We start from the raw sequence: 25,696 nt of genomic DNA on the forward strand, positions 1-25,696 counted from the left end.
CTAAAAGTCCTGCCTTCATTCATGGTAAAGTTTACTGATAAGAATGTTTGGAGGTTTATCTTGTGATGCATATCAGATTGTTGTTTGACCTCAGTGTTTTAACCTCAAAGGTTTGTGTCATGAGCGCCTCTGGAGCCCACGCTAACCTGTCCTCCGCCCGTCCCTTTTCTTCAGCTCCCCTAGCCTGTCCTTTAGCAAAACCTTGAAGCACCATTGAAATTCTGCACTGCCTTTTGAAATCTCGGTTGATGAGGCAACGCGGACCCTTAGTGGCTCTGCTGTTCTCCCACTGCAGGGTATTTTTCAAAGTCATGTTTATATACTATAAGTAGAAAGGAGTGAAAGTGCTTTGATGGTATCTAACAATGAAAATGCTTAGAAATCTCCCCTGGACCCTAGGCATGAATGCGTCGGGTTGGCTGTTTCCCTCATATGTGCACTTTCTCATGCTTGCAACGATCCTTTTCTGTTGTATTTTTAGCAGCAACTTTTTGCTTGCAATGGTCACTTTGTATGCAATTATCCGTGTCGCAGTTATTCAGAAACAGGCTAATTATTAATTAATTTAATGCCTCTTCTGGAGGTGCTGAGAAATGATTTCAGTTAAAACTTTCTACTTTTTTTTTAAAGTTGTATAAACTTTTTCAAGTACCATACATATGTGTGTTTCCTAAGCAGTACCCCATTTGTCATTTATGTTTTGTAGAGATTCGGTCAATATTGCATTAGTAATGCTGTTACCTTTTTTGTTAGTGAGGTATAAAGTAGAATATTGATTCATATAAATATGCCTCATTACTGCTTTGCACACCTGGTAGCTGTAAGACAGTCAGTTGACCCCCCCCCCCCAAGTGTTGATCAACTTCTTTATACAAAATCACCAGATGCTAGGTTAAGGTTGTTGCCACAGGAGATAGACCCTTTTAATAGAGAAAGAGACCTTTTGTGACCTTGTTGAAGACAATCAATGGCCTTTATCTCCCCTTATGCATAATAAATCCTACAGAGGGGTTGGTCCACACATCCCTGTAATGTATTGACCTGCACCACCAACATTCATCAACTGGACTTCTTGGCTAAATAATTTAGCTTTTGGGCTTCGACTGTGTTCAATCAGTGACACTCAGAAGAAGTTTGCTCCACCAAGTTAGATTGATAGTTTTGGTGTGAAGAAAATAGTGGAAAAGGACTTTGTTATTTTATCAAACAGGTAAAGTAAAGCTTCTTTTCACTCTGATCAAATTGAAAATTTCAAACTGCAAGATCAGCAACAGTTTAGGTGTTGTGGTTTAACTCTGCCTCAACTGATGAAGCACCTGCACATTTATTGGATGAAGACAGAATCCAGCTTTTATATTCTGGCATCAGTATGGAATTTTACTTTTCTGATCCAAGCTTGTCCTATCAAAAAAAACAACAACAACAACAAAAAAAAAACAACTCCCAAACTCTTTGACTTGTCAGCAGTCTCTATAACTTAACCCTTTAACACTAGAGCTTTAGCCCTAGTTTACATTCTTTAAATGCTTCAACTTTTCCACTGTTTACACAATTAATGTAATTCCAGTAGATTCTGAAGCGGAGAACAGCAGCCTTGCAACTTATATTAGTAAAGTGCTCACACAATCAATGTAAGTCAGCTAATTCTGTCGTGGTATCATAAACGTGTAAACAGCTGGTTCCATGTGCAGCAGGTTTACTAGCACAGGCAGGATGACAAGTACAGCTAAAATTTCATAGAGCTAAAGCATGGTCAGGTAGGCAGAGATCAAACATGAGCAATGGAGTATCAGATATCAAACTAGAGTAGTAAGGGTCCAAGCGAGGGTCGGGGGCAGGCATTCAAAGACGAAGCGGGGTCAGGTAAACAGATTAGATCAGGACATAATGCTTAGTATGCAGGCTGAATGGCACAAACAATACTTCGCACTGAGCGAGGCTTAGTGCACTGCTAAAGTTTTAAGTTTCACGGATGGCTGGGAGATGCAGCGTGAGTAAACCGGAGATGGCTCCTGCCAGTGACCAGAAGGGGACACAGAGCCCTGACTTCTGAAAGTGGAGAAAAGCGGCTTTGTAAAGCCAGAATGCAACACCAATTTTGTCCACATCAGAATGAGCTGAGTCATGTTGATAGCATGAACAGTCAAAGAGTTATGGTAAGAGTGCGTGTTATTAAGGTGTCATCAGGAAAAATCTCTTGTGTTAAAGGGAGCACAATGATATTTTTACAAGAGCAGTGGGTTAATTTATTCTTTCACAGTTCCTAACTGCAATATGAGTGTTTTTTGTTATGGCTTTTTGATTCCAGTGCTTAAAAACTACACTTGGAGGCAGAGGAAAACTGCTGTTATCCAAAAGAACAAACTATCGATTTTTACTTTGATCCACGTTGAAAACCCCTTAAATTTAAATGATGCCTAAAAAATAAATGTACATTTTTTTAGTGCCTGTTTTTTTTAGAGATATTGATTTTGCGTTTTTGTAAGAATACTAATAAAAACTGTCAATGCACTTATTTGTTTTTCAAAAACTTTTTAAACAAGCCTTTATGAGAGAGGGAATAAAGCATCAAGTTCTTAGACAACACCTTTTAATGCTTTCCTTTATGTTTAAGTTAAAAGTGATATTTTTTATTAGTATTATTTTTTCTTGACTTGGTTTCTTTCAAGGTGCAGCCTATTACCTCTTGGATGTTTGCATTCTGTATTAATAAGAAATTGATGTTTCCAATAACTTTTAGGGAAAAAACAAACACCAAATTGCCATACTCCCCATGAATCTTAAACAAATATAACAGGCTTGCTTAACCTTGATCCAGAACCTTCTTTCACCCAAATTGCAATTTCCTGAGATGAAAGTGGAAAATGTTCTTATAGGTTGATCAAAGCTCTGTAAAAAAACACCTAAAAAAGCAAATAACGAACAGCAGTTTGGGCAATGAGTAATACATAATGTATTTATACATAATGTTGATATGGGAAACTGGTTAGGAAACTAATTTTCTTGATTTTTTTTAATTTTATCTTGCTTGAATATATGCTGAACTTGTTAAGAAAATCAAGCAATGTAATGTCTGGTTTCTTAATATTTTTGGCTGTTTGGCATGTTCTTTTGCAATAAACTGTCTTTATCAGACAGTGTTTTAAACATTTTTATTACTATTGGATTATTTGTGACAAAAAAGCCATTTAAATATTCAGTTTTTGTTTCATTTTTACTGTAACTTTCAAAATAATATATATATATATATATATATATATATATATATATATATATATATCTTAATTATAATCTTTGTTTGGAAAAGGTAGAAATGTATTATTTCCTTTGATATATTAATTAAAAAACACTGTTGTTAGGATAAAACTCATTAAAGGGTCAGATTTTTTAGGTTACATTATTCTCATTGTCCTACTTCTTTTACAGATTTTAGAAGTAGTTTACCATAATCCAAAATCTGAATGGATAGATATGTTTAAATGCAATAAATCTATTATTGATGGTGACCAATTATATCTGAGAACAAAGTTTAAACATTTTTCTTTGAGACCTGTCGATATCTATAACCTTGCGACAAAACCTCATGTTTATATAAGACGGTTTAAACATAAAAACACAATTTCATTTACAGATAGACTCATACGAGTGCACAATAATGCATGAAAGAATGCAGCCCGTACATTGTCATTTCTGTAATGAACTGCATTCGATTCTTTCAGGGGACCACATCAAACCCCGTTAGCACAACATGCTATCTTCTGCCAGTGTGCTGACCTGATGGCTTTTCCAGTGAGTGAGCAGGCCTGCCAATAGCGTCTGGGCTTGAATGGGCTTGTGGTGTTGGAAGGATGCAAGAGCGAGCCTCTGTGCGTCTCTATAAATACTCCTTTCACGCTAATACCAAGCCAACCCCGCACGCTCAGGGGTGGGTGTAGGTGCCGAGGTGGTTTTCACACATGACTTCAGAGGTCCGGGGGGTCCAGAAAGGTCACGGGTACGCTCAATAGCGCATTCACACAAGCAGGTTTGTGCATTGATGTTTATCATAATGGCTGTTGCAGATAAAAGTATCATTGGAATTAATTATCCATGAGATTATAGGATAAGGCCATGAAATTGCTGATTTCAACCACTGTCACCTCTCTACCTGACTACTTGGGTCCTGGAGACGAAGCAATTTTGATTGGGGGTTTAATTGGAAATTAAAATATAAAAAAGGTTATATTTTATTTTGGCTAAGATTTGTCCCACAGTTTAAGGGGTCTTGAAAAGAAGCAGACATTTTTGTACAGTTATCAAAACGGTCTTGTCCTTTAGGAACCAGTATGATTCATTTAAAAAAACAAACAAACAAAAAAAACAAAACTGTTTTTTGGACAAGATCAACATGTGGGGTGTCCATTTTCCTGGAGTCCACAAAACCAGCTTAACCTTCTCTTTTTATATCTTCATGTAAACATATATACTGTGTTTTTTTAATAAGATGGAATGGATTGTAAGCCACAATGCCATATAACAGAGAATTAAGAAATTATAAGGATTTAAATGCCTTGCTTCCATGGAGTGGTCCAGACCAGACCGGTCCGCTACTGGCTGGTCTAGATTGTTCTGGGCAATTCAAGTGAGCTTTTTCGTTGAGTGTTGGACTGTCAAAGCCCATGCGAGGTGTAGATTCACAGATTTGGCATGTCTCAGCTCCCTAATCTCCGCAATTGGGGGGGGGGGTGAAAGCAAAGAATGTATTATTCGTTGCAAAAGGATTGCGGGTGGTGAAGAATTCAGCCAAAAATAGGACAAAACTTTTAGATCTTGTGACGGGAAAAGTACTGATGGTATGCTTGCTGTTGCCATAATACCTTTCCACCCACCAGTCAATGGATTTTATCGTGTGACGACAGTAGCTCTGCTCTAACAGGTCCGTTCTACTTTTCTATGGAAATATAACCAACGGGGGACCAAAAATGGTACGATTGGTTCGACCTAATGGGTCAATTTTATAAAGCAACCACTCAAAATACTGTACCGGTCAGTGGACACGAGGCAAAATTGTGCCTTATGCCTGGTGGAAGCATTGCGAAACAGCGCGGAACAGAGGGCGCTTCCATTCTCCGCCCTTGATAACCTACGTGTGGTTCACACCAGACACAGAGCACCACGGTCCTCTGTGGAAGGCTAGCACCGTGTCGCGGATCATTTCAGCATCTGGTCTATTTTGTGCGCAATCTGCATCAATTCTGACAGGAAATTACATCAAGATACATGAGAAATTCTGGTCTATTTTCAAAAAATAACAAATTTTTCACAGAAAAACACTATGATTGACAAATGCAATCATGTTTTGTATCTTAACAGCCAATAAAGATTAAAATACCCCCCCCCTACACACACACACACAACAGATACATAAAATACGTGTGGGTCTTCTAACTACTTGCTTCTTCTTAGCAGAAAAATGGGGCAATATTTTTAGATTATTAACTTACCCATGATTGCAATTACAAACAAAAAAAGCTCAAACAGAAGCGCCTGTCGACTGTCACAGAAAAATGCGCGTTTGGTGTGAATTGCAGGAGAGAGCAAATACTGTTCGCACTCCGCTTCACGTCCAGCGTTATGCCCCAAAAAACATGGTACATTATTTTTATTTAATAAAACAAAAACAACAAAGCTTTAGACTTCCAACTGACAGTAATCCTCACACTGTGAATATTATCAGTGCCCCACATTAAACCCCTAACCCTCAAAAAAAGGCAGAGTGAGGTGTCTCTTGAGGTGTTGCTGTTGGGGATCCCCTGCTTCAAGAAAGCAAACATACCAGCCTTGAGCCCCTGCCACAGCTGCCAATGATGATGAAGTTTCCAGGGAACGGATGATAATCCTGACATGACATCCTCCTGAGTCAGTGAGCCATGCAGTATAGATATGGATGTGATGCTGGCAGATTGGGAGGTAGATTTCCCATTTACACCTCCTGTGGTGGTTGGTGCCTCAGGGGAGCTCCTATGTAAATAATAAATGCCTGTGGGTGTGAAACATGCACAGATAACCTTCAAGACAGCTGCGGATCAGTGCCTTCACATTAGCTGATAGGATTAAGGTTAAAATCTACAGAAACCTCTCCATAAGAAAACACAAATCTTGCCCCTGCGAATGGCAGGTTACAGCGGTATGTTGTGTTCACTGATAAGGACAGGTAGAGGTAATCATGTGGGGCTGGTAATGGTTCAGCAATCTGGTGATGGAAATGACAGAGCTACACATTTGTGCATTAGCAGTCAGTGTACCTTTTGAATCACTTTACACACTATAGTCAGCCTTTTTACCCAATGTAAGAGTCATGAGGTTGATTATTTATTAAACAATAAGAGACTAGTGCATTTAGATGACTGGCTGTCGTTCCGTATAACAAAGCACCAACTTTAATGCCAAAGTGATTTGGTCGTTCTTGCTCTCCGTACCTCTTTTAATTGATTGGTGTTGAGAGACAAGATGATAGAAAGCATAACTACAAAAGTAACAAAGCTTGTTCCCTCTGTTGTCCCATCTGTCGACAAAGTATTTCATACACCCAGCAGTAGCTTGCTGCCTTACTTCTCACAAGCCAGCTCTTGCTGTGCAACCAAAGATGTATCACAGTTATCTCATCTTTGTCTTGATGGCTGCCGTCCTTCACAGTGGCTTCAAATACACACAGCTAGAGGCTCTGAAGAACAAAGCTAATAAGAAACTGAATGAACCTGAGAAAATGAGCGCTTCGTGAATGACCCTCCAATCAAAACGGGATGTTCTTGTTTGGCTGTGATGAACACTTAGATGTTGCTAACTGGAAATTATGGATCTGGAAATAAATGTCCTTGTGTCTTATTATTTGTCTGTGTAAGAGAATTATCACGGTGCAATAACTCATTAAAATGGTATGTTGAGCATGAACAGCTGTAACACAATGACCCCTGTTCATCAAATATATTGGATCTCTCATGATTTATAAGTTGCTTCCTCTATTTATCTGCAGACTTTCTGCATGTCGGTTTATTTCACCACTAACCGCCATAAAAAACCAAACAGAATTGTATTGTGTGCTCGTGTGGCACTGCTTGAAGGGCAGGGACCGATGGTGCCCATCTGTCTTTGATTCTTTCCCTCCCCAGTTCAGTGTTTATGGCCGGACCTGGAACAGGGAAATAGTGTGTGTGTACGAGAAGCAATGAGGGGTTTAGGTATCTTTCTTAAGCTGAGCTGCAGGCTTGTCCTGAAGGACAGTTAAACCCAAAGTCCAAACCAAGCTTTGAGAGCAGAGTGGAAGTTAATCCTTCATCCTCAGGCAGGTGTAGCACAAAGGCTAAACATATACATGGGAAGACCGCCGACCAGGGAAGGGAGTTGGCATAATTGAAGTCTGCTAAGAAATGAGCATTTGCACCCTAAGGGGGAGTCAGCTCTGCTTTGTGGTATTACTTCTTAATGTTATCAAGGTATAAGAAATGGGGCTTTCATTTTCCAACCTTTTTTAATATTGTTTGTTGCTACCCAGTTTTGGAACTTATGGGTGCATTGATGTAGGAGCCTTTGGTGGATAAACTTCATTTTCTCTATATTTACAGGCAGTGCTTGCAAGCAATCAGCAGCAATTAAATTCCATTTTGTTGTTTGCCAAATCAAAAGTTTCGATGTTCCTGTGTTTTCAGATAAAGAGAAAAACATGGTAACGATCTGAGCCTTGAGCGACCAAGGCAGAGGGAGGATGGGCGATCATTTTCTGTTCCACTAGCCTTAATCATTCATGACACCGCCCATTGTCTCTACAAGGTGTCTTTGTCTTTGACTGTCCCGATTCCCCTCAGCAGCAAAACAGCCAAAGTCAAATTGAATCCAGAAAGGAGGATTTTAAACGGAAAGATAAGGGGGCAGATATGCCTTAATCATCATTTGCTCTTGATTAGAAAATCAATGGCCTTTGATGCCAGAGTGCATGTCTGCCTTTGGAGTTAAGAGTGTGACAATGACAATGTGGACTGGAAAATTGGCCTTTTAAACAGCTACTATCTCTTTGTTGTTTGGAGCCCCTTTCTTTAATGCAGTGAAAAGTCGGCTCTATCACATAATGTCTGCCTGTCGAAGAAATTACTTTTTCTTTCTCTCACTCCTGCGTAAAACTTTGTTAAAGAAATTGTCCAAAGCTGCGAAAGCGCCGGGAATTTCTGGGTTTGAAGTGCTGACTTTGACAGTGTTTCCCTGATTTATGTAGCAGATGAGAAATGAAGTTGTCATTCACTTTTCTGTGGCGGCTTTTAGATATGCCAAAGAGGAGAGAATCTTTGATGCCTTGCTGGGTTTACCTATCCTAAAGGTTTCAAGGTGCTGTGTATTCAGTTCATAGTACAGCCAGGCGGCTGCAGTTAAAGAAAGCCTGCTTATGAACTTTTAGAGCTACCTCAGTATAGCTCTGTCTTTTAACATATTTTGTGGTATGTAAAGAGCAGAGGTTTTGCATACTTCTTTAAAAAATGAACAGTTTTAACTCTAAAACAGCTGATAAAATGTGGAGCAAACACACCACCAGAATATTATGATTTCATCTACCATACCTTAACATATATATACTAACATGAATATTGCATGGTGGCTTTACCTTGAGAGAAAGCGAGAGGGCCTGCTTTCCCTCCTCATATTAAAAATGCTGTGAGGTTTCTATTTAAACCCAGCTTAACAGGCATCTTGCTTCAGTCCCCTGTCCTCTGTAGTCTTCGCTTTTGTACCATGCTGTTGGACTTGCTGTGTTTTTACCAGCTCTGCATATCGATCCTGCTTTATCACCAGCCGCTCCCCGCGCAATAAGCCTCCAGGAATATGGATGTGCTGTACTTGGCAGGGGATGCACTGCTGATTAATCTGCTCTGCATACAGATATGATGAAAATTCAAATTTATATGTATGCATGAAGACTGATGTGTGCATGGAGAACAACCGCGATGGTGGAGGGGGAAGGTCTATGATGTAGTAATAAAGAGGACCCTGGGTTATTTGTGAGTATCCGCAAAAACTCGGTACATTCAAGTTTACTTTTCCCTTGTCCATCATGCACACTGTGCACCAGGGCAGACGATATATTGATTCTCATTAAATAGAGAATGATTGCTTTTAATTAGCGCAAAGGTTTAAGCCATTCCTTTTTGTCGATACATAGTTTTTGGTGTGTTTTTCCAAGTTACAATTACCTTAAGATGTAAGACAGTTTAGTTGGAAGTGACAGTGAACTAAAGAGATTAACCCTTCGAATGTGCTGTGTATGTAATACGACTGTTCTAAAAATCCTGTATTTTTTTCTCTTTAATATTTGAAAGATTTGTTTTTTTTCAGAATTTTATTCTACTTTCATAGTATAAAAAAAATTTTACATTAGAAAAACAATATATTTTTACTTTCACAAATATAAACCCCTTAACGTCTGTTTATGCAACGTACATCAAACCATTTCAGCTTAATTTACCATCTACAAAAAAGAAAAACATTTGTTATTTTTTATTTTTTTACTAGCTGGAATCGCTCTTTAACCATTTAACACCTGAGGTGTCGCCAGTGACGCTTAACACAAACACAAAATCTTTGACATACTGTAACATTTAAATCATTAACAAGATCAACGTAATTATGCTGGAAATAGAAATGGGGGAGAAAAAGATTTTTATCATAAACGAATCTGGATCTTTTATTACTTTTTTTTGTTTTATGAATTTAAATAATAATCAAAAACAGTCCTATGATTTAAAGTAAAAGTAACAAACGGAACTTATCGCGAAGTGTTTTTCACTCCACCATTTTTGCTCTTTGATTTACTGTAATTTTTTATTTGTTGACACAATCAACGTAGTTCCAGCAGATTCTGTTACGTTGAGTGTGCTAATGGTTAACAATTTACGGTATGCTAAAGATTTTGTGTTTAAGCATCGCCGGCGATGCCTCAGGTGTTAAAGGATTAAAGAGCCTTTTATTAGAGCTAGTCTAATGATAAAACTTAACATTATCTTATTTAAGGTTGTTGAGTTCAGGGAAAAGTTTTCTCTTTTGATGCTGTGAAAGATTTTTGAATATCAAACAAAATATTTTCATGTCAGAATTTTTATGTTCTCAATAAAAGTTTAACAAGTATACTGATCTTTTCTTGACTTACACTTTTGCAGAGAAAAGTAAATAATATTGATCTTAGTGTCTAAATCTGGGAGGCATTGATAACTTTTTCATAATCAAATCGTTGCTTCCTGAATCGTAATTGAATTGGGAGGTGCTTCAAGATTTCCACCTTTAGCTGGAAATAAATTCCGTTGTCAGGGGTTAAGAAGTCTAAAGGGTTAATCAGACAAATGTGTATTAGAAAAAAATGAAGGAAAAGGTTTGGCAGAATCCTGAACTCACTTCTGTCTCACAATGTTTGCAGGTTTACTTTGATGCTGCATTACTGACTCCTGCTGTGTCACTTGCGTGGGACGCAAGTGTGGAAAGTCTCATCAGTATTACTACATAACTATTGTCAATAAAGGTTTTTCAGTCTTCATCTTTGCCATCCTGTTTCTATACTGACCACAAGTTCAATTTAACAGTTGGAAGCATTTTATAGCAAAAAAGAAAAATCGTAGATGGATCACTACAATTTTAGATAAAAGGTAATACATTTGCAGCTAAACACAATATATGATTTTAAATGTAGGATTTATTGGGGTAAAATATGTATTTTAAAAAAGTATTTGGAATTTATCATGTTCTCCTTAAGTGCTTTTTAGGGATTTTTTGCATTAATTACTTCTGAAAACCTGAAGATTATTTTTAATTACTGGTTGATTCTGACCATTTTTTGGTGAAAGTGCATTCAAACTAAATCAGAAAAATTCTTAAGCATTACCTCTACCCTGATCACGACTCCACTGAAAGAACTCAGAGGAAAAAATGCAGCAGATATCTGCCTCGGCCGAGAGAGAGAATGCTGCTTTCGTCGGTCTGCCCTTGACTTGCCTCAGACAGTTTTGCACTTTATAAAAACATAATTTAAAAAGAATTACGTAGTCATAACAACCGTTTCAGGCTCAGCATTTAGTGTCGTCCACAGATGTTGTAAGTGAAGTAGAGGTTTAATCTCTATGGGGAAGAGCAGCATCAATCAAACGGCACCGATGCGTCTTTCACTTTTACCTTCACTAGGACTGTTTACTGCAGATACTTTCTGATCAAATTCATAATTGAATTGGAAATAAAATAAGGGAAACAACTTTGTACAGTATTGATCTAACATAATTTTATTTTAAAACTTTTTGGACAGTTGATCTCTCCAATATTGAAAGGCTTATTGACTGTGTAACAAGAATGCTTCTCAATTAAAAGTTGTTTTTGCCCTTTATTTCATTTAATCCGCGCTGCTAACAGTGTAGCTTGCTGTATCAGGTGCAAAAATGCAATGTCCAGTTATTAATGAGCACGTTCTTGTAGGACAAAAAGTTATCGTTATTCCTCCACACCCACTGAGTTTGTGTTTCTCAGGAGAAATCCATGCACCTCTCTATTCTAATCTATGCAGCACACTGTGCTCACAGCATGGCTGTGGGCTCTATTGGTGGCAACCCTGCTGTGTGATGGTAATGATTGCAGGTGTGTACGGAAACCACTTGTTGGCTTGACAAGACGCAAGCTGCTGACAAACAAACATTATGTTATTTACTCTGAATGATGAGTCTGTCACACCCCCCAGAGTGTGATTTTTTTTTTTTTTTTTAATACTACCTGCGTTGATTCTTTTTTTTTTACACATGTATTTCTGTTTGGTTCAGATATAGCTTGATAAAAATATGCTGATATCATTCATGCGTTTGTGCCAGTTCTATTTTTTTTCTGACTTTTTCATTTCCTTATTAAGCCTGTTGGGTCCGTGAAACGGATAGACTTGGCAAAAGCAATACACACGTCAAACACACACGCACGGACACAATACCTGGTCTTATTTAAGATGACAACGTCTGTATTAAAGCAACCATGTTGGATTCCACCACTGAAATTTAAACAGCGAATGCATTGTGTGTCTGAGGTTTCCTTGGCTCTGGTGCTTAATATGAGTACTTCTGTGGCCAGAGATAAGGCTGTTATGGCCATGACAAGGCCTTGTCTTGCTCTGCCATGATGCTTCTATTCCTCCCGGTGCCTGTTTGCTCCCAGGGCCAAAAACAATATGCTGTAAATTGCGCTACGGCCTCTTCAGGTTGATGTGCTGCCTGCGAACGTGATGTGATTGGGTATCGATTCACACCACAACACTAAAATTGCCTGCCTCATGGCCCCAGACACCAATAGTGACAGCTTCAGTACAGGACAAGGGGAAAAAAAAGTGCCATGGCACTGGTTTGTGTCTGGGACAGGATGCCTTCTTTATGCTCCCTGATTCCAACCCTCTTATTGTCCTTAGAGAGGAAAAAATTAGAGATTAAAAGCACAGAACCCCCCCCCCCCCGCTGAGTTTCATAAAGATGTATCACACTTACACGAGCAGCAATCTCACATGCTCAAGGAGCAAGATGCTTGATTCTTTTGGCATTTCGCAATTCCCATAACAAAAAAAAGTGAAGAAAAACATGTAAACATCTTCCTTTCATTTGAATTTCTGTGATATTTGCACATAGACAGTTTTTTAATCTGTTTGAGCTTTAACATTTACAATCCTGAAAGACGATGGAGTAGCTTTTTGCTGGCTTTTCATTAGAAAGTAGTGGTGACACAGCACTGTCAATCCGCATTCAGCATGATTAAAACATGTTGGGGAATGAATAATGCAGGAGAAATAGCTTGTGTAATGAATAAATGGCAAATATTCCCACTACAATTAACACCCTCATACATACACTATGCAAAACAGTCATGCTCCATCTACTAGGACAGGGTGTCCGGCTTAGGAAATCTAAAGTAGCCTTGTATTGATGAATAAATATCCTTGAAGTTTCAAATGAATTGAACATGCCCTTCCTCTGCTCTGCTGCTTTACTGAGAGACATCATGTTTAAGATTTATGAGGCTGTGTTAGATGTTTTCTAAATGAGGTGGAATTTTGTAAAAAGGGGAAATCAGTGGTTGATTACTTACAAACAGGGAACCTCCAGGAAAAAAAGAAAAAAAACCAACATGATCCTTGTATTATATTAAACGCTAATTTTGGTTGTTGTAATTACAACAACTTACCGTACACCCACCGTAATTAAGATTAAAACGCGGATGGCTGTAACATAAAATGAGTGTGACTTTTTAACCATGGAATCTTGTAAAGCACAGAGTGCTGAAATTACATGCTGGTGTCAAAGAAAGTTGATCTTTTAGAATTGTTGACAAAGAAGAAATTGTACTTTTTACTTTATCTGAGCAGAAAAGGTTGCATATTTATTTCTACATTTTTCTGCTGTTCACTTTGTACAAACATATTTAATGTTTAAACATGCCTGCAGTTTCACAAGTATTTTTTTAATCAACATTCTTTTCTCATGTTTATCAGCAGTATCTAAATTTCTGCTGACTTTTTAACATCTTTAATATTTATTTATCAGTGTAGTGTGGCTCAAATTACTTTGACTTTCAGTCCTCCTCCCTTTAAAGACCCACTCCAATGAAAATCAAGTTTTTTTTGTGTGTTTTTAACATGTTTTTGAGGCATTTTTTCTTGTAATAGAGGACATACTGTTTCTAAAATAATTTTAGATTTAAATTTTGTTTTTATTTAAATTGTGTTGGATCAAGAGCAGATCAAAACTGGTTTGTGACGCAGCAATCGCCAGGGGCGGGCTAAAGTCTGTCTTCTTAGCTACATTTCTGAAGCATCCACTTGCAGACAAATAGATCCACATTGGTCGCTGATTTCCTCATCTGAGCTGCCATTTAGCTCCAAACAGCCAGATAGCTCTGATATAGCTAGCTGTTTCTGTTGCTACGCTAATGTTAGCTTGGGGTTGTGAGATGCTATAAGCTAGCAGAAGAGTGTGTAAACTAAGGACTGCTGGGAAATTATCGCGCCAACAGTCCCACCCACAAACTTGAATCGTATTTTAAATGAGCTCCTGCTGTTCTGCAAGAAACATGTCTTAAAAAACAACAGTTTTTTTTAATGTTTACTAAAAACTTCACAATCATAATTAAAAGACCACTGGGAACGATTTTACAATAGAAAAAAATGTAATTGGCGATGTTTAAATAAGACACGCTCTTTGACTTAATATACCTTTTCGATGTAAAAATTGGATTTGATAAAGAGAAAAATAGCATGACACAAAGCCCCTTTTCAGTTAAGTTGATTGCGTTGGCACTTCACTACTGAAGTCTTGCATATCAGCACAAGGCAGCCACTGGTATTGCATTAACTGCGTAAACTGTTAGAGTTATGGTAGTCGAAATAGTTATTATCAATACCTGTCCTTAAAGGTCCAGCAATTAAAGGGTTAGTTTCACACTTTATTATTGCTTTGCATTAGGTCTTCTTTGTCTAAGTACCAGCCAAAAAATTCCACGCATGTAGTTTAAATTAGGGCTGGGCTGATAAAATCAATTAATCGGTTTGAATCGATTTAAGCTTAACGGATCAATGATCGATTCATAAAAATATAAATCAATATAGCACATAAAGCTAAAGTCGGCAAGTGTGATGCTAACGTTTAATGGAATTTCCTATAAGACAGCTAATGCTAACGCTCGGTTGACATAAACATACATTGCTCACAAAATTTTCATATACTCGCAGGCATGAATTTTCCAAACTCTTTTGAGGAAATATTTTTAAAGTAAACATTTGTTGCTCTTACTTTTTTTTCTTCTGGAATAAGGTGTAATGCTACTGCGCAATCGCCACCTAGTGGCCAAAATGAAACCCCCTCCAGGAGAAGCAGAACAATGTTCACAATGTTAAAGATCTGAACATTTTTGTAAGAACTTCTCTGTTTGAGAATCCATGTAACACTGTATGCTATTAACAATCTCATTATTTCATTAATGCATTTTACAGTGTGTGAACTGCAATAAAGACTCAGAAAAACAAAAAAAGGAATTGAATCGATCCATTCTCTTTTGGATTGAATCAAATCAGTTCTGGAAATTATTATCAATACCCAGCCCTAGTTTAAATCACTTTATTCCACAAAAAACTTTAGTTATAAAAGGATAATTTCTGCTAGAGGAGTAAAACAAAAACTACAAATGTTCCAAACTCTCACTACAAAAACGTGTAGGTTACTAGTCAAAAAACATGATTAATATTAATATTTTGACCAAGCCGGAAGCCAATTTGATTGAAATAGACGGCATTTTGCCCGCAACAAGAACTAATTCAGGTGTCACTGTCATTAGCGGCTCCACCTTTTGAAAAATATAGCAACATATTTCTCTTTTCATACTTTCAGCCATTTTAATGTTCTGCCTCAGGCAGCTCTGGCTCAAGTGGGGGAGCGGTCATCTTTCAGTTGGACTATTGGTGGCTCAATTACTATTCAGTTCGCTTTAAAATGTATCTTTGGGAAGGAATTTCATTTTCCCTGTAAGTACTTAAGTTCCTGTTATGATGTTGAATTTGACCGTTACTAGGTAATTAGATTTATAGGCACAAATGTAAACATCCACCCAAAAAGCATTCCAGATTACATTATTTGTTATGGTGGGGGAGAAAATTAGTTATTAGATCCATTGATTAAAATCCATCAATGATTCTGATCGTTTTTATGAGTTAAAAAATCAATAATTGAAAAATGAATATATTTTAAAGTAAAAGTATTGAGTAACAAGCAGAACTAAACATGGTCATTTTTTGAAGAGCACACAAACATGGCTGACCTTCTGGATTGTGTTATACGACCAGTCTGACTTCAGTGTTGACTGTTAATTGGCTTTGGATAAAAGTCATGTGGTGTGTAAGTTCTGTCAGACCAAAATTAAATACGAAGGGAACACAACAAATTTTTTAAAATCACATCGTACAGTTCCATCCAGGGGAGGAAGAGGGTAGAAATCGTTCTGGCATTAATGTGTGACGCTTGGACTTAAATCGCCACAGAATCATACTTCACAATAACTGCATATTTCATAACTGAAGACTGGCAGCTAAAATCTCATGTCCTCTAAACTCAGATAATGACTGGAAGCCACACTGACAGCAGCATTGATAATGGTTTCATAATCGAATTGTTGCCTCCTGAATCGTAATCGCCTCAAGATTCCCAACCCTACTATTTGCCCTTTGCTGTGACAGAAACTTAAAGAAGAGCAGCTGTTCTAATTTGTTTTCTACGTGCTTAAGCTGCAACCTTAGAGGGAATCCAAAAGACCCAGGTCTAAAATAATCTCTCAACTTCTTGTAAAAGCCTCGGGGCATTTCAGTTGTGGGTGCTGTCGACTGAAATGCGCTTTAAGTGGGCACCATTTACCAGTTATGTTTGGCCTGTGATTTTCATTGTAATAGTCTGTATTTATTCTAATGAATCCTGATTTCACCTACAAACACTCGAAGCACAAAAAGAATTCAGGCAGGAAAATAGCCGTGGAAGACGTGCAGCTTTTACCAGCTGTTAGGATTCACTTATGATAATATCTTCGCTGAACACAGTCATTAAACTTTTAGACCGAATTGGAAAAGCTTCCTTTCCAAATGAGACCTAAAATCAGCTTGGACAGTGACCACATTTTAAGATGCGTTTATTTGTGTTCCTTATATATCCCTGCCTCAAAAATGTACTTTTAACTGTCATTTAATTTCCAGATTCTGGGTGTGCAATGCACCAGAACTCTGCATCCTTTTCTCGTGGCTCAGTGGGTTTTGATAGCCAAAGCCAAGGCAGTTTTCTTCACACCCAACAGAACAAAGCATGATTTAGGAAAGAGGGAGTGCTGATATAGTGGATGTATGTGTGTTTGACTTCTTAGGTGAGAAGAATGATAAATGTATGAAGTCCTCAGCCACCATAATTGCACTCTTGTACCCCAGCAGAGGGGAAAGCGGAAGCATGTACTTGAGAGAATAAAAGACAGCCCCTTTCAATCAAGGCTGCCTAAAAGTAAAAATCTTTGCGCTATAACCTAGTTGTACTTTGACAATGAGTTTTCCAAGATGTTGCCGGATAACCTTGCGAGTTGTTTAACGTGTCAGGGGGCATCAAGGATGTCCAAGTTCCACTAAGGATCTGGAAAATAGAAATCTGTTTACCTGACCACAGCTACCTCTGACAAAGTAGACTGTCATGGGTGGAAGTCTCTGAGAAATGACAACAATGTCATATCGATGGAGGGACCCTAAAATCCCAGTAACTTGGGTACTTGTAGCCATTTTTCTGTTTTATACATTACTTAAGGTGACACTCTGCTGACACTCTGTAAGCTTTCTGCATCCTAATGTTGGCTATAGTTTTAAGGAAAAGCATTTTTTGTGTGTGTGTGTGACAGGGTGTGCATGTGAAAGAGGAGATTGCATGTTTGTTTTCCGTCTCACTGGATGTCTGTAGGTGTAGTTTCCCTGTCAGGTCATTTGTTGCTGGGGCTATCCATCCACCCCAGTCCTCTGCCCCTCTTGTGCACTCGTGTGCTGATATACTTGGCGTGTCATTAGCCTGTATGCCTACTCTGCATGTTGGAGAGAAATATTGACATTGTCAAAGCACCACTCTCTGCGTCTGAACATAAGCAGCACGTTTTACGTGTTAAGTGTCTAATGTAAAGGGTGAAGTCATCAACGTGTTCACACTTCGTTGATGTGCCGATTGTCCTCCCTTTGGAGGAAGATGGGAAGAAAAGCCGGAGCTGACCCAGCCATTTTGATGCATAAGTTGTACTGAAATATTGACCAGCTCTTTAGTCTGTGACTCCCCCAGGACTGGGTAATTTTCTGTCTGGGTTTCTATTGTTTAAACTAACGTTATTGCATTTTTCCTCTTTAGATCAACAGGAGAAGCCTCAGCTGAGCAGCTAGAAAAGTCAGTAAAAGTAGTAGTTTAAGTAAAAATGATGATTTTAAATGTTAGTTAATAAAATCCTTTTGAAGAAGTTGTTACTCTGTATAGTCAGCCTGTGTCCTATAGCAAATTACTATGCTGTGTGCATCAGCGCTCTATTTGCAAATGAGGGGAAGATTATATATGTTAGCTTTTATTACACCTTTATTTTTTATTACATGTTTGCAATTGATGTGCTTAGGATGCATTTAGTATCGACTATTGACTGCATGTTCAGTAAATCACCACACATCGATAGCATGCTGCACCAGCCGAAGTGCATAATATACGTATGTACAGTCGCAGTAAAAGGTTTGGACGCATCCACTTATTCAAATTGAAAATAAGAGCCATCATATCTGACTCAACAAAAACAGCCAGGTCTAAAGCAACTAAGCAATACGCTTTTATTGAGGTTTTAGTAACTCACCAAGGCCTGACGTTTACATAAATAAAAATAATAAAAAATCTGGAAAATTCTAAGTAGCTCCATTAACCCTTAAACGCTTGAATTGTAGTTTATTCTTCTGATTACCATAACTAAACTAGCATAATTTTTAACGGATTTTGAAGTTGAGAAATGCAACATTTTAAGGTAGCAACATGTTTAAGCAACAAATAGCAACAAATTACATGGACACAAGTAGTTCTAATAAACGCCTGATCAGAATAAAAATGCATGCAGAATGCTTTGGCCCAATCAGACTCATTTGGATCAAAACGTCTGGATCAAGTTTTCAAAGGGTTAAGCCATTCGTGGTGCATTTAAGCAATTCATTCAAATTGTGTGTCATTTACGTTGTACATAGACGGCTCCAGAGGAGGTACTGGAGCACAAACAAGACCAACCGGCTTCTCTGTTTGAAAGAACCTCGTTCTTACTCGTTTTGGGACAAAATATTGATTGATTAATTGATTGATTGATTGATCTGGTTTATTTCAAGCATAGATTGTGGACAATACAGGGCAAAGCACATAGATTTTTTAAACCTGTTGCAGAAATAATTAAATGCATTGATTAGAAAATAAATAAAACAAACAAAAACAAAGACACAGTAATGTCACTTTTTATTCATTAAATAAACTAATTAGTAGATAAAGTTAAGTAGTCTAAATGATTGCCTGAAAAGGAGTGGGAAGAAGTAAACTTATATAATCCCACCTCTATTTTGTTACTTAATTTAACAGTTTTGCAAAGTTTTTGTAATCGGTTAAATGTAATGAAACAGATCAATGATGTCTGAGACCGGGACACACATTCTAGCAGGGGTATCGTATCGTGGCACAACAGTGGCATTGCCCGCACAGATTTTAAGTGTATCCAAGGCTAAATGTCTAACTTTAACCCTTCTTCTACGGCCAAGAACAAGACACTGACCAAACGGATTTAGGAAATTATGAACGAACAGTCACTTCAAATTTTTTTTACAAAAATTAAAACATGCTCAGTTGATCCCCTCGTTCAAAACTGCAGCTTTGTTTGTTTACAACAGAACTTGTTTTCGTTTGTCCAAATGATTTTTTCCGATCAAACGCGTGATGCATGAAAACCTTTGTTATAATTGGATAAAGTTTTTCAGGGCCCATGTGCACAGTTCAATTCTAATCCGAACTTTGATCCGATCAAGGACATCTTTGCACATATAACCGCAACTACTGTAAGCCAGCTGATTCTGACGTGGAGAAAAACGGCTTTTCTGCACATTGGAAAAGGTCAAAAGGTCAAATAGTTAAGGTAGTTTAACGGGCTCTTGTTATTTGTCGTCATAGGCGACAGCTCAGGTGTTAAAGGGTTAAACCTAATATTTCTTTGCTTTTGGGGAAAAATTATAGGACTTTTTTTAAAAGTTCATCTTTCATTGTAAATTAATGTCTTTCTCATCATGTTTGTAAAAACAAATGACAGAATACACCTAGACATTCAACATTTAGTGCCATTCATGGAATTGTGAGTTGAAATAATAATAAAATGCAGCATCAACAGTGATCACTGGAACTTTCTAAAGAATCAGTTGATCGGTGACATTACCATCAGGGTGGAAATTAGGCTTTTTCATATTGACGTGCTGGGAAAATGGATGCTGACGGTTTAAATACGCCTCTACATTCATCTCCAATAGATGCATCAGTGGCAGTGTGGGGGTTTGTTGTCATGCCCAGTAACACATATTATGTGGTGCAGCTTGGGATGACACTTGTAATCTTGCGACTGGAAGAAAGTCTAACAATTGAGCCGCAGCTGCTCCTGTGAAGGCCACTTTAGAGTGTGGTTAAGCCATCTGTCAAGCCCGCAGAAAGCTCAATTTTAACTTTTGTGGAGCAAAAGAAAATAACCAAATTAAAGTCAGTCTTCTAATTTAACGTGCACACTACAATTTTTAATAATGGCTGTCTAACATTTAACTGCACACTCTACAGAGAAATGTGGTTTAATGGAACAAACACATTAGGTATATTCTTTCTACTTCAGTATCATTTCAGACATATCAGCTATGTGTTGCTAATTGAATCCATTTGATTGTCTGCAAGCGTGAGCATTTCTGAAAAAGATTTTCTTGCTCAATTTGAGATCTCAGGTGTCTCTGAAGGCGATGCCATAGAGGATATTCATTAGCTGTACTCTTAGAGAATCAGTTACAAAAGAACACGTCAACACTTTCTCCTTCTGTAATGATCTGCTGCAGTTTTGTCTCTTTTTTTGGACTAGAAAGGCTTTTTTTTCCTGAGTGAAACTTTTTTATGCATTCAGTTTTCTTTAAAGTGGCTCATGTTTTTCCTTTTATGCAATGGTAGTAATAAAATCTGATCTGAAAGCAGACATTTTCAATTTGTAGATGCAAAATATTGCAATGCTGATCTTTTGATGACTTGCATCTAATTTGTAATTTGCATATCCCAGTGAAGTGTACTGTAATTTGTCTTTGATGATTGGTTCTTCTGGAATAGATGGGGGATTGCTTGAGCTCCCCACTGCCCTCTCCTTTTTTTCCTCCCTTCCCTCTGATGAGAGGCACACAGAATCTTTGAAATGTGATTTGACCATCAGAGCAGTAAGAAAGCACTAATATTTTACTGACCTGAAATGAAAGGGATTAGGTGCAAAAACCTCCTGCGAAAGGCTTTCTCGATTCACAGGTGATGTTTTGTTTGTTTCCTTTTTTTCTCCCTTGCTCTAAAAAAAAAAAAAAGAAAAAAAAGAGCTTTGGATATAATCAGAAGATGTGTTCCAAAGCGTAAATCTCCAGGCTTTGAAGCTTTTCATATGTTTTGTTGGGAGAGAGGCGAGACGCTGGAACAGTATGTCTGCATTCAGAGCAACCATGAATCCCTGTCATCAGCTCCCCCTCCATCTTCCTTCTCCTCGCTGCTTTTACCACAAAGCAGATACAAACGCCTGGATAATAAATGATTGGAAGATAGAGGCGAAAATTACTGTTTCAATTTTACAGCCACAGGCCACAAAGATAACTTTTATTTTTTTATTATGGGTTTAGGTTGCAAGAGAATGTGCATTTATTGACTAAATTTGTTGTGATCAGGGCAGCAACGTTTATATTTTGCTCTCTAGAAATTACAGTGTGGCATACTGTAGGGGAAACTTTATAAAAGAGTATAGATTCTGTAGTCTTGAAAGTGCTGCTTTTCGCTGAAGGCAATTATCCCTGAGATCTACCGTTTGATCAAACTTGTTATTTGCTTATCCACAATGGTCAGGAATTAATAAGGGATGGAAACACTGCGACTTAAGCTCTGTCAGAGCGCTAGGCAGTTCTTTTTAATTTAAAAAAAGAGACTGTGTCGCTTTAACCATAAAAAGTTAGTTTGAGGCTGCTGTGCGTCATGTCTCTTACACATGCAGGAACTGTCTCCCCTTACTCTTGGGCTTTTTTATTTTTTTTTCTTGTTCCGTTGCTTTTTGTTTTACAACAGAAGAACCCCAAACTACATTTAATTTAAGAGGGAGCGCGTGATCTTAAGCTGCTAGATACCTATAAAAGCTACTTGTTTTGAAAGGTATTTCCTTTCTTGTTTTAGTGCTGATATGTTGCCTCGGGGCTTAATATGTACAGAGCCGCTGTCTTACATCTGATGTTGCTTCGATTTCATGTTCAAACTGTGCAAACTGTGGATCTTGCAGCATCTTTTTAAAAGAAACACATTTCTCTCAAGCTCTTTTCTCTTGACATGTCAAGTATCATCCTAGCTATTATTTTTATTAATGTTTTGGTTGAGCTGGACTCGTTTAAATTGTAAACTACACTGTAAAAAGTGATCAATTGACAAAGACTCTGTATTTTGTGACAATTAAAAATATTTCTTTTTTATCCAATTAAATTTTAAGGTTGAGGAAACCATCAAATCCATTTTTTTATTTAATAATTTGAAATGTAACAAATTATGGAACTTTTGTTAATTAATCCAATGTTTCACTTTTTACAGTGTAATATCTAAAATGTTCACCTTGTCTCATTATTATTTGCTTACATTTCACACCACAAAAAGATCAAAATCTTCTGCTTTTCTTGATCTTTCAATAAATTGAACAGGAACTGAGTCATCTATAGCCCTTTTCACAGTTGTCAGCAGGATCATGTGAGCAGCTTTGTAAACACAAAAAGTCCAGAAACACTTTTGGAAGCTGGAGATTTTGTTATTTTAGTGCAATTTGCCAAAAAAAGTCCCAGAGTAGCATATTTGAAATGGTGCATATGCTTTCCACTTTGTACAAACAATATCAAATTAAGGCAAAGCATTTTATTCATAACAAAATGTGCAGACTTAAATAGATGAATACTTTCTGCCTGGCCTGCACAGCTGTTTGTGTAGTTTTTGTTCATTTGGCAAAGAGTAATGCCTCCGTTGTTTCTGCTGCTGGAGCTTTGCAGACCATTTTTTAGTTCCACTATAGAATTTCTTTTACTTTCCTTCTGTTTTTTTTTTTTAGGAGCGTAAAACAAAGGGGAGAAATTGACATACTCTTTGTCTTACCAGAGTCTGCTTTGTTGTAGGATCTGAATGTGCGTATAGAATATGTGTGTAACCTCAGAAGAAGAGATAGGTATGAAATCATGACGCATAAATCATGAGTGTGTGTTAGCATTCCATTGGTGTCTTGCTTAGTCCACCTAATTTTGCTGAGAGGTTTGGAAATGAGCAAACTCTAATTTATGGTCTTGACGTGGTTATAGGAGGATAAAAAGATGCCCTCCATTGCTTTAAAGGGCTGGAATAAGTGTGTCTTTGATTCAGTAAACTCTGAAATAGCCCGGCACCACTTAAGGAAACTGAGCAGCTCCAGTTGCACTGCTGTGAATCAGTGCTTACTACAGCATTGTGTCACATTAATATTTGAGTGCTACATATTGTCAAGTAGATGTAGGACTTAAACAGCACTTACAGTGAAGTGTACTTACTTCAACTCCTTGTTTATTTCTTCCAGAGACATCCATGCAGACGCCATATTGGTTTCCGTGTTTATATTGAACTTGACCTCTGACCCCTGACCTCCTGCATACGCTTGGTAATCATTTCATTTTTTATTTGTTGCTTTATGATTGATTTAAACCTTTTTGCCATTATGAAATTCACTCATTTCCATTATTATGCTTTTTTTGTTTAACTTTTATAATTGTTTCAAATGTTTTAAAGTTTAATTGTGTTGTTTTCCTGAGTTATTTCATTAGCTGTATGGAGAACTGGGTTTAATCCCCCCTTATGTTCCAAATGGAGGTACCCACTAGTCCTAAAAAGCAAAATCTATTATATTAAAAAATGACTAGCTATTACGTATTTTTGTAATCTGTAATATTTATAAACTAGCCAATCAGATGCCTCAATAAAAGTATGAGGTCTTGCATCAAACATTCAAAATGTTTGACAGATTCTCCTGAGTCTGCTTTTAGGGGGTGTGGACTTCCACTAAGCTCACTCCTGATTGGCTGCCATAAAAATGCTGACTCAGATCGACTCTGACCAATCACTACTTACTGATAATTTCTGGTTCCAAAAAAAAAGAAAGGCAACAGAATTGACTATTCTTTTGGAACCCGAAGTAAGCCAATTTTTAATGGGTGACATCACACTCACTCAGTCCAGTTCTCATATACAGTCAATGATTTATTCATAACTTTTAAATTTCATGCTTCTTCCTTTTGTTGTTGTTTACTTTTTTGCCCTGCAGCGAATGTTATATTCTTTCATCCCACAAACCAACTGTTGCTTTGACTTGCCGACTTTTTTCATTTCTGCCTTTAACTCTGTCATGTATTTTCATCATCTTAGTTTGATAAAACACATAACCACATTTTCACACATTTTTAAAAAGTATTACTTCAAATTTCAACTCCCAAATTTAACAAATTGTGTAGCCTTTTTCACCACCTCTCTTCCTTCCTTCCTTTTTTTGGTACCTGTGTGGGTGGAGGTAATGTTTGAAAGTGACAACACAAGAAAACCTAAAGACAAAAAGAAAGAAATGTGGCACAGCAGTGTCTTGCAGCCATCACGTCCCCTTGTGTGCATTATGCTATTATTTCCTGAAATAACACCTGAACACCCACCAGGGAGACAGTATGCACTGGATTCATTTCCTTTTATTTTTTTATTTTTTTATTTTACCAAGTTTATTGCAAAAAAAAAAAAAATCCCAGTTGTGGCTGTGGGAAGGTGTTAAGCAAAAGCAGTAAGCCTGTGGGCTGGTGGTACGGCGGGGCCAAGGCTGGACGTTAGAGGAGCTGGCAGCAGGAGGGAGAAGGAAGTCACAAGGTTGCAACCCAGAGCAGTAGACTTGCTTGTCTCAGCAGAGTAAACATCATCCCTCGTCTGAACACAGCAATGACTAACAGCAGAGGACGTGCACAGAAATACTATCAGTACTACTGTGCCACATGCAAGCCTATCATCATGCGGCTTCCACATTCCTGAAAACAATTGGAGCACTGCCAGTTTGACTAAAATCTGTTTGTTCGGCCATGCTCAATAAGCCACCGGACCTAATCAGAATAACGAAAGATAAGTACAACGTTTTGTAACAAGCACACTTTGTTTTTGATGTGATACCGTTGGCTTTTGTGCATTGACCACAGCACACGCTGGCTTATCAGACTCCAATCAGGGGTAGTCAGAAGGCAACAACAGGAAATTATGAGTGATTGGGAGCATCTTGAGATTTGACCCCAGGTTGTTTGACTGATTTTCTTTTAATTGGTTGCTGTCTCCCACTTGACACCATCAAAGCTTCACGCTGGAGGTGAGGCAGATGAAATGCTTCTGTAATAATATGGCGAGCTTGATAAGGCGCCGCTGCTTTCCAGGCATTTTAAAATGTAATTGCAATCACAAAACAGTGGCTAGATTACTGTCCGAATGTTAATGAAGACATGTTCCGACGGCTTAATTGCATGCGCCGCAACAAGTCAAATGTTTTACACGTTTGTCAAGAATTTATGACCTGGTGTTTGAATGATTAAAACATGAAACATAAGAGAGAAAAAACACAAATGAAACACTTGAAAAACAAGTGATGTCATTGGTACACATCTGAAATTCAGCACTTTTTATGGTTGAAGTGCAAAGGGATTACATCAAAACCATCTGCCTTTCTAATCTTTGCTTTTCAATTCAGCTTCCAAAGCTTGAACTTTACCGTGCCCAAAGAGAATTTTGTCTCTCAGAACAGATTCAGAAATAAGCAAAACAAATTCCATCGCTAAGTG

The 25,696-nt window shown here is 37.8% G+C and overlaps 1 protein-coding gene across 12 annotated transcripts in view; it reads left to right on the forward strand.

The window, feature by feature from the left end:
• The window catches only part of camta1a (calmodulin binding transcription activator 1a), a 326,262-nt gene that overhangs the window by 40,420 nt on the left and 260,146 nt on the right, over positions 1-25,696 (forward strand). For 2 of the 12 annotated variants that reach the window (XM_024292517.1, XM_024292518.1), the window contains exon 2: positions 23,422-23,502. The exons of the other annotated variants lie outside the window; for them this stretch is intronic. The gene's annotated coding sequence lies outside the window, so the exon portion shown is untranslated. The remainder of the gene's footprint in view (positions 1-23,421; positions 23,503-25,696) is intronic. 12 annotated transcript variants of the gene reach the window in all.

This window comes from Oryzias melastigma, linkage group LG7, assembly GCF_002922805.2.
Source record: "Oryzias melastigma strain HK-1 linkage group LG7, ASM292280v2, whole genome shotgun sequence".
Lineage (NCBI taxonomy): Eukaryota > Metazoa > Chordata > Actinopteri > Beloniformes > Adrianichthyidae > Oryzias > Oryzias melastigma.